The following is a 13,632-nucleotide window of genomic DNA, read 5'->3' on the forward strand; positions in this document are numbered from 1 at the left end:
ATTTTACCACCATATTACTTTGACTTCAGAGAGACAGAGGAACAGCCAAGCTGAAGTCTGCAACTGTAGGTAGCACCATCACAGTAATAGAAACATAGTGCAACACAGAAGTACAAATCTCAGAGATCATTGTATCAGGGAGATCTCATACAGATCTAAGAACTCCTAGTCAAGGCTGTAAAGATCCCTTTTGCAGTTGCTGGCAATTAAGAAGAAGTTACAGCATAACAATATAAAAGAATGCATGTCTTCAATTTTTAGCAAATCAAAAGGATAATGTGTTTAATTTATTTTTGTTTCATTTATTTTCACTTAATTTATTTTCAAAACAATGGTTTCAAAAACATACTTCCAAAAATTTGGTAGGTTTCTTTTCCTATCTGAAAAGCTTTGTTTCAAAGTGTTTCAAATACAAAACTTCAGAAATAAGAGACTGCTTATTTTGAACAGAAAACCTTACTAGCATATATTACTTACCTATACTAGCATATATTTAAGAAATGCTTTCTTTCACAGTTTTTGTGAGCAAAGTTCTGACCAAGACATTTTTTTCAGCTCTGTTTCATTTTCACCTACTGCTCTCTGTAGATGCACAGTGTCAAAATGTCAATATTTAGGTTCAAAAACCATTCAAGAATGCCAAGATGAAAGGATTCCACTCTATAACTTGACAAGTCACTTGCCTCTCCCAAATTTTTATTTAATGTGTCAAGCATTTGCTCTCTTGAATTACACACAGAGTTTGAATAGGCACTTTGGATCTGTAGAGCCAGACTGAGAAGTGGAAACCTGTCAGAGAAGTTAGATAGAACCATAGGATAGAATCATAGAAACATTTACATTGGAAAAGACCCTTAGGATCATTGAGTCCAACTGTTAACCAGTACTGTGATGCCTTTGGCAGATTTCAAAATCTCTGCTCCAAGACAAAGCATGCAATGAAGGAGAAATTTTGAAAGACAGCAAGAATGAAGTTCCTGTGTGTCACTTATGCAAATAAATAAACTGCTTCATTCACACCATGCCCTGCTGAATTTCTAATACTGTAATTAAACAACTAATGGCATAACTCTACCTGTAACTGTAATCTCACAACAAAAATGAAATGTAGTTATACTCATTGTTACCACCTGCCTTTTACTTTTTTGGACAAGACTAACTAACACAGAGAGATTTATTAGTTTCAATTAGCTGCTGCTTCTCTCCATGGCTACCAGCATTTAGCTGACTGGTAACACAGCTTCATCTTCAACTTCATTCATCCAACAGACACTGAAATGAAAAATACTGCTAACTTTTGCTCCAACTGACATGACCCCTACCTTCAAACTAGATATCTAAAAATGTTTTGTCCTCCTCTGTCAATGAAGAGATGCTCTATTACAGTGCAGGCTCTGTAAATGTTACTCAGCAAAAACAAGGTGGTAGGTAGATTTATTTAGGTAGATAGCTTTATTTAGGTAGATTTTTAAAATAATTAACTGGTTTTGGAGCATCAACACCACTGACTTTCACTAGGATTTAGACAAAAAGGAATACTGGGGGAAATTCCACCTTGACTGTTTTTGGTTTTTTTTTTTCTGCTATGCTACAGAGTAATTTTGAATCTTTTGGGGGGATGGGGGAGAAATGTGAAGAAAATGTGAGAAAAGTCAAGAAAAACAAACTAACAAACAAGAACAAAAGTTTCAGGAGATTTTTAAAGAAAGCAAGCTGGTTTGGGAATAGCTGTTCTGAACAATGACTTATTTGAAAGTTTTTTAATATGACATTCAAAAGTTATCATTTAAATGTCTCCTTCCAGTTCTAAGAGAATAAAAGCCTGCATCACAACACCCACCAAAATAAGTCTGCCAGAGATGGCATGGATTGCATGAGTTGCAGACATTTTCCCTTCCTGGCAAGGTGGCTGCGCAATTCCAAGAGCGTGTGCAGACAGCATTTCTTCCAGTGTCTGCCTCCTTGCTGGAAGAAAACCCCCAATGCCCTAGCCCTGCTGATTCTCCTTGATAGTGGCCCAGTGATGACTTGCAACTGCTGAAAGATCTCCAGGGAAGATGCTCAGATCTGTGAAGTATGTCATCATGCCTCCTTCAGTTTGTTACCTGTTTTCAGGAAAGTGACAAGCCGTGATCTACTTTATGAATAATAATAAAAAAATTATCACCACACCATTAAAAAAACCTCATCAAAAAAAGCAACCAACCAAAAAACCAATTAAAAAACCAAACCAAAACAAAAATCTTACTAATTAATCCTACTACCATCACTTGTCTCTGTTCTGTGAGGTTTTGAGGCATTTTGCAAGTTACTGTTACATTATCATATGGATGGCCTAGGTTGAGAAAAAACAACCACACCTCTGGCTTAATTCCTTTGTTAAAAAGGAAAAGATTTTTGCCTTGTTAAAAAGGAACAGATATTTTCCTTCCTTGCCCAAATTAGTACATTGCTGAATCCAAAGATAACATCTGTAGCAAATTTAAATGGAAAGTAGCATGTGTCTTTCAGAAAACACATAATTTGTAATAAATTTTTTTGTCAGGAGCTCAGACAAACACCCACATTATACATTTTAAGAGAACACTATTTAAACATGGAATAAATTACTCTAAGCCACAATGTATGCATACCCTTTCTTAGATCATGGAATGTCCTTTGTAATCATCAGGTTTAAGTCCTCTCTACCCCATTTGCACTTTCACGAATCAAGTCTACTCATGGCATACAGATGTGAGAAAACTTCTGCAAGTGTGCGGGCCACATGACTAATTTCCATGTTTTACATGGAAATGCAGCAGTCTGACACTGCACTGATGCCGCTGAACATTTACTTTTGCAGTTCCTCAAAACAGCCTGCTCTGAGAGACAGCAGAATTTGTCTATCTTTCCTTCTACATGTGGGAAAGGGATACAGATGCCGTTCCTACAAAGCTACAGGTCATATGAAATCTAACCCTAGAAGGCAAAGAGAATCCAAGCAAAGAAATCTTGTGTCCACTAGGATGTCCAAAAAACAAAGTTTCTATGTGAGATTCAGCAACTGATCAAAAGAATTGTTTTGTTGCTGTTTTGAAGGTTAACATTGCTGATATACAGACACTACAGTCCAGCGACATGCAGTTTCATCCAATATTTTGTGAAGAGAAATCTAAATGCTGGCTCTCTTCTTGGTTCAGTCAGTAGCTAACAATAAGTTCCTTCTTTTCTATCTAATGAGATCCTCCCTTTCATCCTTCCCCAGCTGCAAGAAGATAGTGGCTGGCATGTGGGTGTTTTATTTCACTCTGTAACAAGTCTAAAAGAGTGCAATTGCTGTACTCTTAGATATTTAGATTAATAAATCTGTCAAGATTTTTAAATTCCATGGGGATGTTTTTTTCATATTACTATTTTTTGTACAAGGCAAAGAACAAAGAAGACTTCATCTAGCTTAAGGAGTATAGGTATTATTGTGAAACACAAAAACCCCAAACATAAATCTCACCTTTGCTACTGGCTTGTGTCTGTGCTGAGGATGCAGCTATTGTGGAAGCTGACGAAATCAGCAACAGCTGCAGCCTCTACCCACTGAGGGATTAGAATTTGACACTTGTGACAGACAGCCAGTGAGCAAAATAATGGAATGAAAAGGTTACACCACCCTATGGCAATTACTGGATCAGCTGCTGTTCCCATGTATGTAAACAGTGGTGAGGCCAGCAAGCCCTGAACTGTGACACTTCCTTCCACCAGAGACCTTGGGAAGGGGTTCTGCTGATGGTGACAGAATGGAGCACTGCTAGAATATGGCTGGGAACAAGTCTGACATACCACTGAGGTCTTTCCATCTGCTATTTCCTTCATATTGTATGTACACTTCTAGATAGAAGAAAAATCTGTAGCACCCATATAAAAATCAGAATCTGATTTTAACACATAATTATTAGCCCTAAGTACTAAATCAACATCATTAAATACAATTCCATTTTTATCATGCAACAGATACCCTTTCAGACATTTTTTTAAGAAACATTTTTTTGCCTTAAGTTCTTGTGTTTGGTCTGTAGCCAGAGGAAATTATTTTGGGAAAGTGTAAGGCCACTTGGACAAGAGATGCATGGGAAAGTGGACTTAAAAAAAAAAGGGGTGTTGTCACTTGTCACTTCAGAAAAAAGATTGCTTTTCCTCACTCTTTTCTTGCTTACAAGCATATCTTCAAAACCTGAGTTAGACGACAACTCACAAGATTACCTTTTTATTATGTAAGAATGCACAGGATTTTCTCTCGTAAGAAAAAGCACAACTTTTGGAGATGATCACAAAACAACCCAGACAATGACTTCTCCATCATGGAGTGGCACCTACCATGCCACTCCTGTATATATAATTTGGAATTAACATCACAGATATTTTCACTCACAGATGGTTTATTATGCATGATAACAGCCTATATTAATATCCAGCTATCAAGACAACAGAAACTTCCCAGAGAAAGACCTCTTCCACATCCACCACTGTATTACAATTCTATCACACAAGACAAAGAAATTTCAGTTTGTTCAACCCATTTCACAGAAAGGGGGCAAAAGGAATCACATGTCTGAAACGTATTTTCATTTCCTCAGACTAACCACACATGCCTTCTATCACCTGTCTGCCCCTAGCACATGTAGCACAGAGTTTCAGCTACAGTCAATATGTAATTCAAATTTACCTTGACTGTGCCAGATATCAGCTTTCAAGAACCATCTAAAGATTGACGTGTCACTCAGTCCTCTCCAGGTTTTTATAAACACTGTGCCTGGAATATCTTTCTTTATGGCCTATTTTAGACCAACAAGGAAAAGAGTATATGCAGAGTATTTCTATTTCTTACCCAGAAGACACAGAGTGCCTAGTTAGTCCTTCTGCAAGAAGGATCAGCTTGATGCCTTCACTTGGTGGCATCTGTGGCATTCAGACACAAGAAAGAAGTCGTCTTTTCCTTCTAACATTTACAACCATTTGTTTTGTTGGGGCTAGAAAATTGCAGCTTAGTGTAGATAAGGGCAGCAGGCTCTCAGAGATTTAAATAGACATGGAATCTCTGACATGGAAGGGATTTCAGTGCAGGCAAGGAAGGATGAAGGAACAAGACAGATCTAGACATATGAGCATCTTACTCTTTCTACTGTCTTCCTAACACAAGTGAAAAGGATAAAACAAGTAACATTTCCAAGTCCCCTGAGATGAATCTTAGTGACAGACCTACCTTCCCCACAGCGAGGGATCTTACAGGTGCCCAAGTAGACAAGCCAATACAGCTGGGAAAGGCTCCCCTGTTATCCCACAGCAACCAGGACACATGGTTCTGTCCAGAGCAAGGCCCACTGAGAAGCCAGGGTACTCACAGAGAAGTGTAAACCACTATTTATTTTGCAACTATGCCACAATATTACATCATCTCCCTTACTAACAATCTTAATATTGCCCTTAAATACAATTTTCCTACATGCTCAGTTCTGTGGTTCGGACTCAGCAGTGAATACTCATAGCTAGGTGTACTTGCACTGCAGCTGTGATAGAAGCTCTGCAAATAACCCCAATGTACATAAGTTCAAGTATTTTTCTCTCTTCTAAATACTCACTGGTTTAACTATATATTCAGTGACATTTTCACTATTGTAATGATTCCATAAACACATTTTTAGGATTCTTGCCAGGGCTTTTCCTACGCTAAGTGCTTGTGTATATTTTAGTGTATGCTAGTTTTTTTATAATAAACTTTTCAGTGTACTATTCTTTCTGACGGCCTGATGGTCAGGAATGGCAGTCCTACACTGAGTTTTTTTTTTCTATGAGGCTTTCCAGTAACACAAAAAATTATATACAGATCAATTAATTGACTCTGTGTTTGTTTAGTCAGCTTCCCCCCTATCTTAATCAGGCCTCTATACACATCACTGTCAAATATAAACTCCAGGTGTATATCAGAGTATGTGCCACAGGCCACTTCACAAGCCTGTGACTATGTGATGCAGGTATTCTGCACTTTGGCTCACAGACAAGGATATTTCACCCAGAAAGCAGTGGATATTGTGTGAGGCCCACAGACAAGGAAAAATGACAGCCAAGAAGGGTAATAGTAGTGGCCCATAAAATCATGACTGTGACAGAGAAATTATGATAGCTCTTCATTGTCTCTTCCACGCAAGAATTATAGGGCAAAGTTGTTGTTCAAATTCAAATTCTTTGGGTGGCTCTGGTAGCAATAAGAAAAGTTAAAAGCATTTGGGGAAACCATATTCTGTTTCAGAAATACAGGTAGAATGTGCTAGAAGCTCTCTGGAGAAAACTGATAAGGTTCTGCCCAGTCACTACATAGAAATGGTTCCTTACAGCTTTTCTTTCACTTAAGGGAGTCAGACTCCAAGCAGCAGGTAATATTACAGACTTAGGCTCAAGTCCTCAATAGGTGCAAACAGAACTTGACTTGAGAGAAAGAACTTAAAAGCAGGTAGTTCAGTATTGGAGCCTTCCACAGCTGTTAAAGCCCTGTTGTACACCTGGACATGTACAATAAGATCTGGCCCATGTCTCCATAGTTCTTTATAGAGATTTTCCCCCCTCTTTTCCCTCATAATTTTTAAAAGTGTGGTTGTTTTCTGTTGTCTCCTGTGTGCATCTTCTTCTGTATGTTTCCAGTTGCCCATTGTTTCCAGTTTATGCCCTTTGTTGGTAGAGCTGTTAATAAAGAATAATATGTTTCTTGGAAAAAGAAAATATGTGCCAAAGGTCTTTTCTAAAGTATATTTTAAGATATTGCAGAAACTCTTACCCACTTCACATTATCTTTCAGAATCACAGAAATCAAATAAATCCCATAATACTAAGAAGGAAAAAAAAAAAGTTACCTACCTTTCAGTTTCCCTCTTCTTCCTGAAGTGACTTCACCCGTTAAAAAAATCAGATTACTATCCTAGTAAGTTAAGAAAATAGATGTTAGGAGAGAAACTTATTAGCCTTCTAGATAATAAGTTTTAGTTCAGAATTGATTCTTGAACAGATTAGCATTCAAAATTATTTAAGTAACTTTTTAATGTGAGTATATTCCACTTTATAGACTGCACACAAAATTTTCATAATCGCAATGGCCCTAAGTACGTACTACTCAAAGCATGCAATGTCAGAGTGTTTGATACTGATTCTCACACTGTATAACTCCCAGTGCAACACAGAACTCTCTAAAGTTGACTGTACAGGTGTTCCAACACAAACAGACTAGTTGAGATCCTTCTGCAAATAAAGAATTTATATGACAGCAAACTCTGCTTTTTGTTAATCCAAATTTTGACCTTTTATTCATTTGCGTCTTCTTTGTAATGTGCTTTTACATACTTCTGAAGGCTTTTAGTGTACCCCCTAAACTTTCTCTTTCAACCAAACTACCCAAGTTCTCCTACGTTTCTCGTAGGTAAGTCACAGACCACTGTGATCATTCTCTGCTGTATTCTGAACCCTCTGCCTCTGTATAATCATATCTTTAGAAGCTGGGAGCCTGAAGTGGGCCCTTGTCAGCTCTGTGGACAATATGAATAGTTTCTTATGCAGAAAGACACCTTTTTGCAGAAACAGTCATGTTTTAAAATTACTGTGTATTATGTGAACCAAAAAATGCAAACAGAGAGAAGGTGGCACTCCAAATATTCAGATGGTAAAAGCCAGAACTGGTCTTTTTTAGTTTAAATAAATTAATTTTCTGTCTCTGGATATCCATACTCTATGTTTTTATTTTGTTCAACCTGTGTTAAGCACCAACTGAATGACAATGAATAACCAATCAACAGGGACATACTGAACCCATTTAACTGCTACAACTTATCAGTCCATGCAAGTTTCATTGGAAGTTGCTGAGCAAAACTTCAAATACACCACCTAAAAAATAGCAGACGTTTTAATAGTTGGGGAGCTAAATTAAGAGCCATAGGCTGCCTCTCTAATGACTCAATACTATTAAGTTTTTTTACATCAACCCAGTATAGCACAGCTACATATGTATATGCATACATAAAAAAACCCACACCCCTCAATGCTAAATCAATTGATTACATGGAAACAACACTCAAAATTTATGTTTATTCTTATTAAAAGGTCATAGATTTTTTTCCTCATATATAGTATAGTTTATTCTCAATTGTCTTAGGAATGTGGAAAATATTGTGACATGAATTGCAATTTGAGAGCATTAAGAAAGTTAAATGTTTATATTCAGTAAATACCCTTGATCCTTCTTCTGTAGCCAATGTGCAGAGTGCATATATTTTAAAATGACAGATTTTAAAATGACAGTAACTGCAGTCCCATTTAACAGACTGTGACTGGTTCCTAAGTTTCATTTTTAAGTAAATAAAAAGTAAATTAATTAATACATATGTTGGAAGTTCTCCCACCAGACAGTCACACTTGGAATACACTATTCCCTTTCCTAAAGATCCTAAGTTCAGTCAAACAAGGGGAAAAAAAAATCTCTTGAGGACTGTCCTAGGGTTATGATACTTGTATCCTCAGTCGTCTGTTCTGTTTATGCTGAATATTATGTTCTGTGCCTTCAGGACCGGCTCTGAAAAGCAAAGTTTTGTTTTCAGCCTCCTCAATCCCCCACAGCTGGAGGGACACAGAGATGGGGCAGTACATATGGTGGCTTTTGATTTTTTGGCACTTGCTTTCGCTTTGCTCTTGCTCCTGCTTTGGTCTTGCTTTTGCTTCTGCTTGTTAGTTAGTTTAGCTAGGCAGTCCAAATTTTCCCTGGACTGTTTTTCTTTCCCTTTTCTTGGAACCATTTGAACCTGCTCCGGACTGGGACCTGGGAAACACCGAGAGTTTTCACTTTGTGGCCTGCAGCAGCCATCCCAGCGCCGGAGGGACCGATAACAGAGCGACCTCTCGCAGGAGAGACTTTCTGAATTTGTCATCTCTTCAGAGCGGTGAAAGAGTGTTGTCATCTGGTATTCTTCACTTTGTGTGCTGGGGGGTGCTTTGCCTGTTAAATAAACAGGTTCTTTCCACTTCTCTCTGAGGAATCCTTCCCAAACCGATTGGGGGGAAGGGCAGTGTGGGTTTGTTTCTGGAGGGGCCCCCTTTGGAGGTTTTCTCCCAAATTCGCCCTAAACCAGGACAAGGACCCTCCTACTTCCCTCTTCTCATAAGTCTGGAAAAAAATATGCTGAAGGAAAATGAGCTCAGATTTGTACATGAGACCTTTTTTGATTGACAATGAATATTATATAGGTATGTTAATGTTAGGGGTTTTGGGCAGAATTTCTACAGAAACTAAATGTTATACAGAATTTCTTCCTGAAACAGTTTTATTTGAGGGAAAATGTTGGAACTGCACAGTGCCTTTCCAAAATTTGCCCTTTTAGTAGTTTTTAGAGTCTGGTTGTTTTGTTGTTTTTTGGGGTTTTTTTGATGTAAGAGATCCATAAATTTGTTAGCAAAGTTTACTACAATTTTAGCAACTTCAGCAATGGGACTGTAACCCATTGTAGGGATCTCACTGACAAAAATAACCCCCAACAAAAAAGAGCAAAAAGTGCTGTCTAATAAGAAAATAAATTAATAAGACATTTCTGAAGTACAGCCATATTTGAATCATCAAGTTGTAATTTTGGAAAGTTGTGAATTCTTTAAAAAAGTTATGAAAAATATAACAGGATCAGCAAATTTCTGGAGTGTTATCTGACATTGGCTCTTTCTTGACTCCCTCTGTGGATTATTCCACAGTCAGAAACTTTGATCAAGTTCATCTCTTCACTAGTTCTCATGAACTTCACCCTGAAATTTGCTGCTCCAGAATCATAAAGTTTGCCTACAGAGACACAGAGAAGAAAGGCCTGATGGAAACTGGTCCTCATGAACTGAACAGCATGAAAAAATAAATGAAATCACTTTTTGCTGTTACCACACTGTGGCATTTGCTATTCCTGTACAACTTCACCACCTGCAATATAGAAGGAAGAAAAAATTAAATGTTTTTTGCTGGGCAGAGGAAGTGAGTTCGAAGGTAAGAATCAGAGTAGAGTGAAAGACAAAAAGTGGTAAAAAACTTTAAAACAATCTTAAGCAAATGGACAAACCTAGATTTCATGAAGAAAGAGTGCATTACACAGCCTTCAAGCTGCCTGCAACTTCATCCCAGTTTGATTTATTTTGTTTACCATAATTAAAGAAACACTAAAATTTTTAATTTGCTTCAGGCAACATGACTGTGATTTCAAAATACATCCTGTCAGTTCACAGACAACAAGAAGTTGGTGAGTGTTGATCTACTGCAGGATACGAATGCTCTGCAGAGGGATTTGGACAGATTGGACTGATGGCTGAAGGCAGTTGCATGGGGTTCAATAAGGTTCAGTATGTGCCAGGTCCTGCACTTGGGTCACAACAACCCCAGGCAGCACCACAGGGTGGGGGAAGAGTGGCTGGAAAGCTGCCTGGCAGAAAAGGAGCTGGGGGGATGGGGCTGGTTGACAGCAGCTGAACATGAGGCAGCAGTGTGCTCAGGTGGCCACAAACGCCAATGACATCCTGGCCTGTATCAGCAATAGTGTGGCCAGCAGGACCAGGGCAGGGATTATCCCTCTGTACTCAGCACTGGTGAGGCTTCCTTGCATTCTGTGTCCAGTTCTGAGTCCCTAAATTCAGGAAAGAAATTGAGGTGTTGAAGACTGTCCAGAGAAGGGCAATGAAACTGAGAAAGGGTCTGGTGCACAAGTCCTATGAGGAGTGGCTGAGGGAGCTGAGGGTGTTTAGCCTGCAGAAAAGGAGGCTCGGGGGGCACCTTATCACCCTCTCCAACTGCCTGAAAAGAGGGTGTAGTGAGGTAGGGTTTGGTTTCTGCTCTCAGATAACTAGTGATAGGATAAAATGAAATGGATGTAAATGTGTTTAGATTAGTTATTAGGGGAAAAAGTCCTCATGGAAAGGATTGTAAAGCCCTGGAACAGGCTATCCACGGAGAAGGCTGGATATCCCTGGAGGTATTTAAAAGATGTGTAGATGTGGCATCTGGGCACATGGTTTAGTGGCGGGCTTGGCAGGGCCGGGTAATGGTTGGACTTGATGATCTTAGAGGTCTTTTCAAACTGAAGCCATTCTGTGATTCTGTATTCTTCTAGCAGTGCACCTTACCTTCTGAGATGCCAACAGAAGAAGAGCTCAGTACACGTTGTGATTTTCTTTCTTCCATAATACTAAGCAAACAAATTAATATGAAAATGTTATTAAAGGAAAATTATGGAGAAAACCAGCTAATAGTTCCAAATCATTAACAAAGTACATATAACAATGCCCTCCTCATTCAAAACTACTCATCATAACAGCCTGAGAAAGAATGTAGTCATGGTATTCCCTCCAACACCAGAAAAGTAGAAAGAATCATAAGAATCCTCCTCTGACTTCTGCTGACTATCCAAACCAGTAAGTGAACAAAGACTTACTCCCAGAGTTTCTCTGGAATGTATATCTGATTAGACAACATTTAGTCATAAAAAACTGTGATGAACCATGGCACAGACATAGGGGTGTAGCACATTTGACACCATTTTACACCAAATTTCTCTTCCCTGAGTGGCTCTCTGTTCAGAGCTGCCCCAGTTTCATTGCATGGTAAGAATATGCAGAGTTGTCAAGCAGCAGCTGACTTACCAAACAAACTACTTCCTTCTATACTCAACTGGGTACACCCAGTTCATTTCCTCTCTGGGAGGAATTACTCTAGAATTGCTGCTGGGAATGGAGCTACAGGGTACTGACTCCATCAGTTTAGGAAATCAGAACAAAACACAAAAAACCCCACCCAAAAATATACAAATAAAAAACTTTCTCAATTCACATAAACTTCATCTGATGTCTGTGGGACAAAATGAATTTGGCTTAGAGCTTATTCAAAAGTTAACAGTAACATACAAACATTGAACTGTTTGAGAAAAAGTAACACTTATTCACTCCATCTAGTCAAACATAAATAGAAATAAATGCTTTAAGATATGAAGGGCCTTTGCATTTGGATGGAGTAGAAAGGCTTTCACATAACATGCTATGCTGAGAATTAAATCTTCAGTAGTTCAGCCTGCCTTTTCTTGTTGCAAGTGCATGAATGACAGATGCTAGAAGAGTTTCTGTTCTTTTGTAAAATAAACAACCTTGAACAGAGCACTCACAGAAATAAAACAATGTCAAGTTCTCTATACTTTTAAAAGTTTGTAACACTGAGTTTGGACATGGAGATGGGACTATAAGTAGTTTGATGAAGAGTCTAAAAGTATTCTAGTGCTAAAGAGCCACCTTGTTAGAATAGCATAAGTCTCCATACCTCCCTAAGGAGAATGTAGGGTCTGTACTAGACACATTACTCTCCTTCTCTGGCAGTGGAAGCACACTGTTATTAAAAAGAAAAGATAATTATGGATGCCTCACCTCCCTGACATTAATATAACTAGCCTGCACTAGGAGGAAAATTCTGTGAAAGAACATAGCATGTTCTTTCCTTTTACCGATGTTCCTCTGAATATGTTGGCCAAAGGGAGATGAAGAATACTGGAAAATCCTTTCTGCAGGTTGGTTTCTAGGTTGCCACTGAAGTCTCTCAAAGAGACAAACACAAGTGAAAAACAAGTTTACTAGTATCATCTTAAATGCAAAAGGTCTAAGTTAAGTAAGTGGTGAACTTCCTCTCCTGTCATTGGTCTAGCATTACTGAATGCATTAATGAAGGCTACTTAAAACTTTGGATAGATTAAATTAAAATAGTAATCACTGATCTAACTCCTCCACCTATATGAAAAGTATGAGAATGTATCCATTACGTAAAATGAGACAAGTTTATAAAACCAAAGAAATTGTTTTGAACTTAGAAGAGTTGTCTGAATTTATAAAGTTAGGAAAAGGCCTTTGTCCAGAATTTCATACATAGAAATGACCATTTTCTACTCAATGTTTCAAGGTAATGTTTTGAATGGTCACAAGAAAAGCGGGTTTCTTTCCAGATTAAATACCACAGCAAAAAAAAAAGAGACCAAAGTATCAATTTGGGAATGCATGCAGAAATGCTGATATGTCATTAAGCATTGATTCCTTCTCTCCTCCTGGTGAACATGGAGGCAAGCAAATTTCTTATTCAATAATAAAACTCAAACAACTTGAAAAGTCTTAAGAGTGCTGAAATTTATTTAAGTGTTGTATGTACTCACCAACAATGTCAGACGAACTTTTCATCCATGTCAGAACTTCTTTTGCTATAGCTGCTGCCCAGTTGCAATGTGTCCCCAGCACTAAAATTTTATGCAATTTGAAGAAAATTAGGGATGTTGCTACAAGACCTATTTTTGCCAGCAGTAAATATGCAAAGAACTATGTTTTCTCCAGTCCTAAAGAAAAAAAATTGTAATGATGTTTGGAATCAAATTTCTATTAGTGATCTTATCATAATATTAGGCAGTTTTTTGTCTTACAGACAAAATGTGTGCTACTTGGCTTCATTAAATAAAATTTCAGGCTTATTTGAAAGAAAAATATTCAAAATGCACATACAGAATGCATAATACTGCCATCAAGCACATTCTGGTGGAACTGAACACAAGTTTTATTTAATCCTCAATCATGTTATGACTT

The 13,632-nt window shown here is 38.0% G+C and overlaps 1 long non-coding RNA gene across 1 annotated transcript; it reads right to left on the reverse strand.

Moving 5' to 3' along the window:
• Positions 1 to 3,759: 3,759 nt before the first annotated feature.
• LOC119707100 lies at positions 3,760 to 13,280 on the reverse strand. The gene is made up of 4 exons (XR_005258688.1): positions 13,212 to 13,280; positions 11,152 to 11,213; positions 6,880 to 9,961; positions 3,760 to 6,705 (listed from the first exon to the last, which is right to left on the reverse strand). It is a non-coding gene; the product is annotated as an uncharacterized LOC119707100 (long non-coding RNA).
• Between the last annotated feature and the right edge of the window lie 352 nt (positions 13,281 to 13,632).

Source organism: Motacilla alba, chromosome 1, assembly GCF_015832195.1.
Source record: "Motacilla alba alba isolate MOTALB_02 chromosome 1, Motacilla_alba_V1.0_pri, whole genome shotgun sequence".
Classification (NCBI taxonomy): Eukaryota; Metazoa; Chordata; class Aves; order Passeriformes; family Motacillidae; genus Motacilla; species Motacilla alba.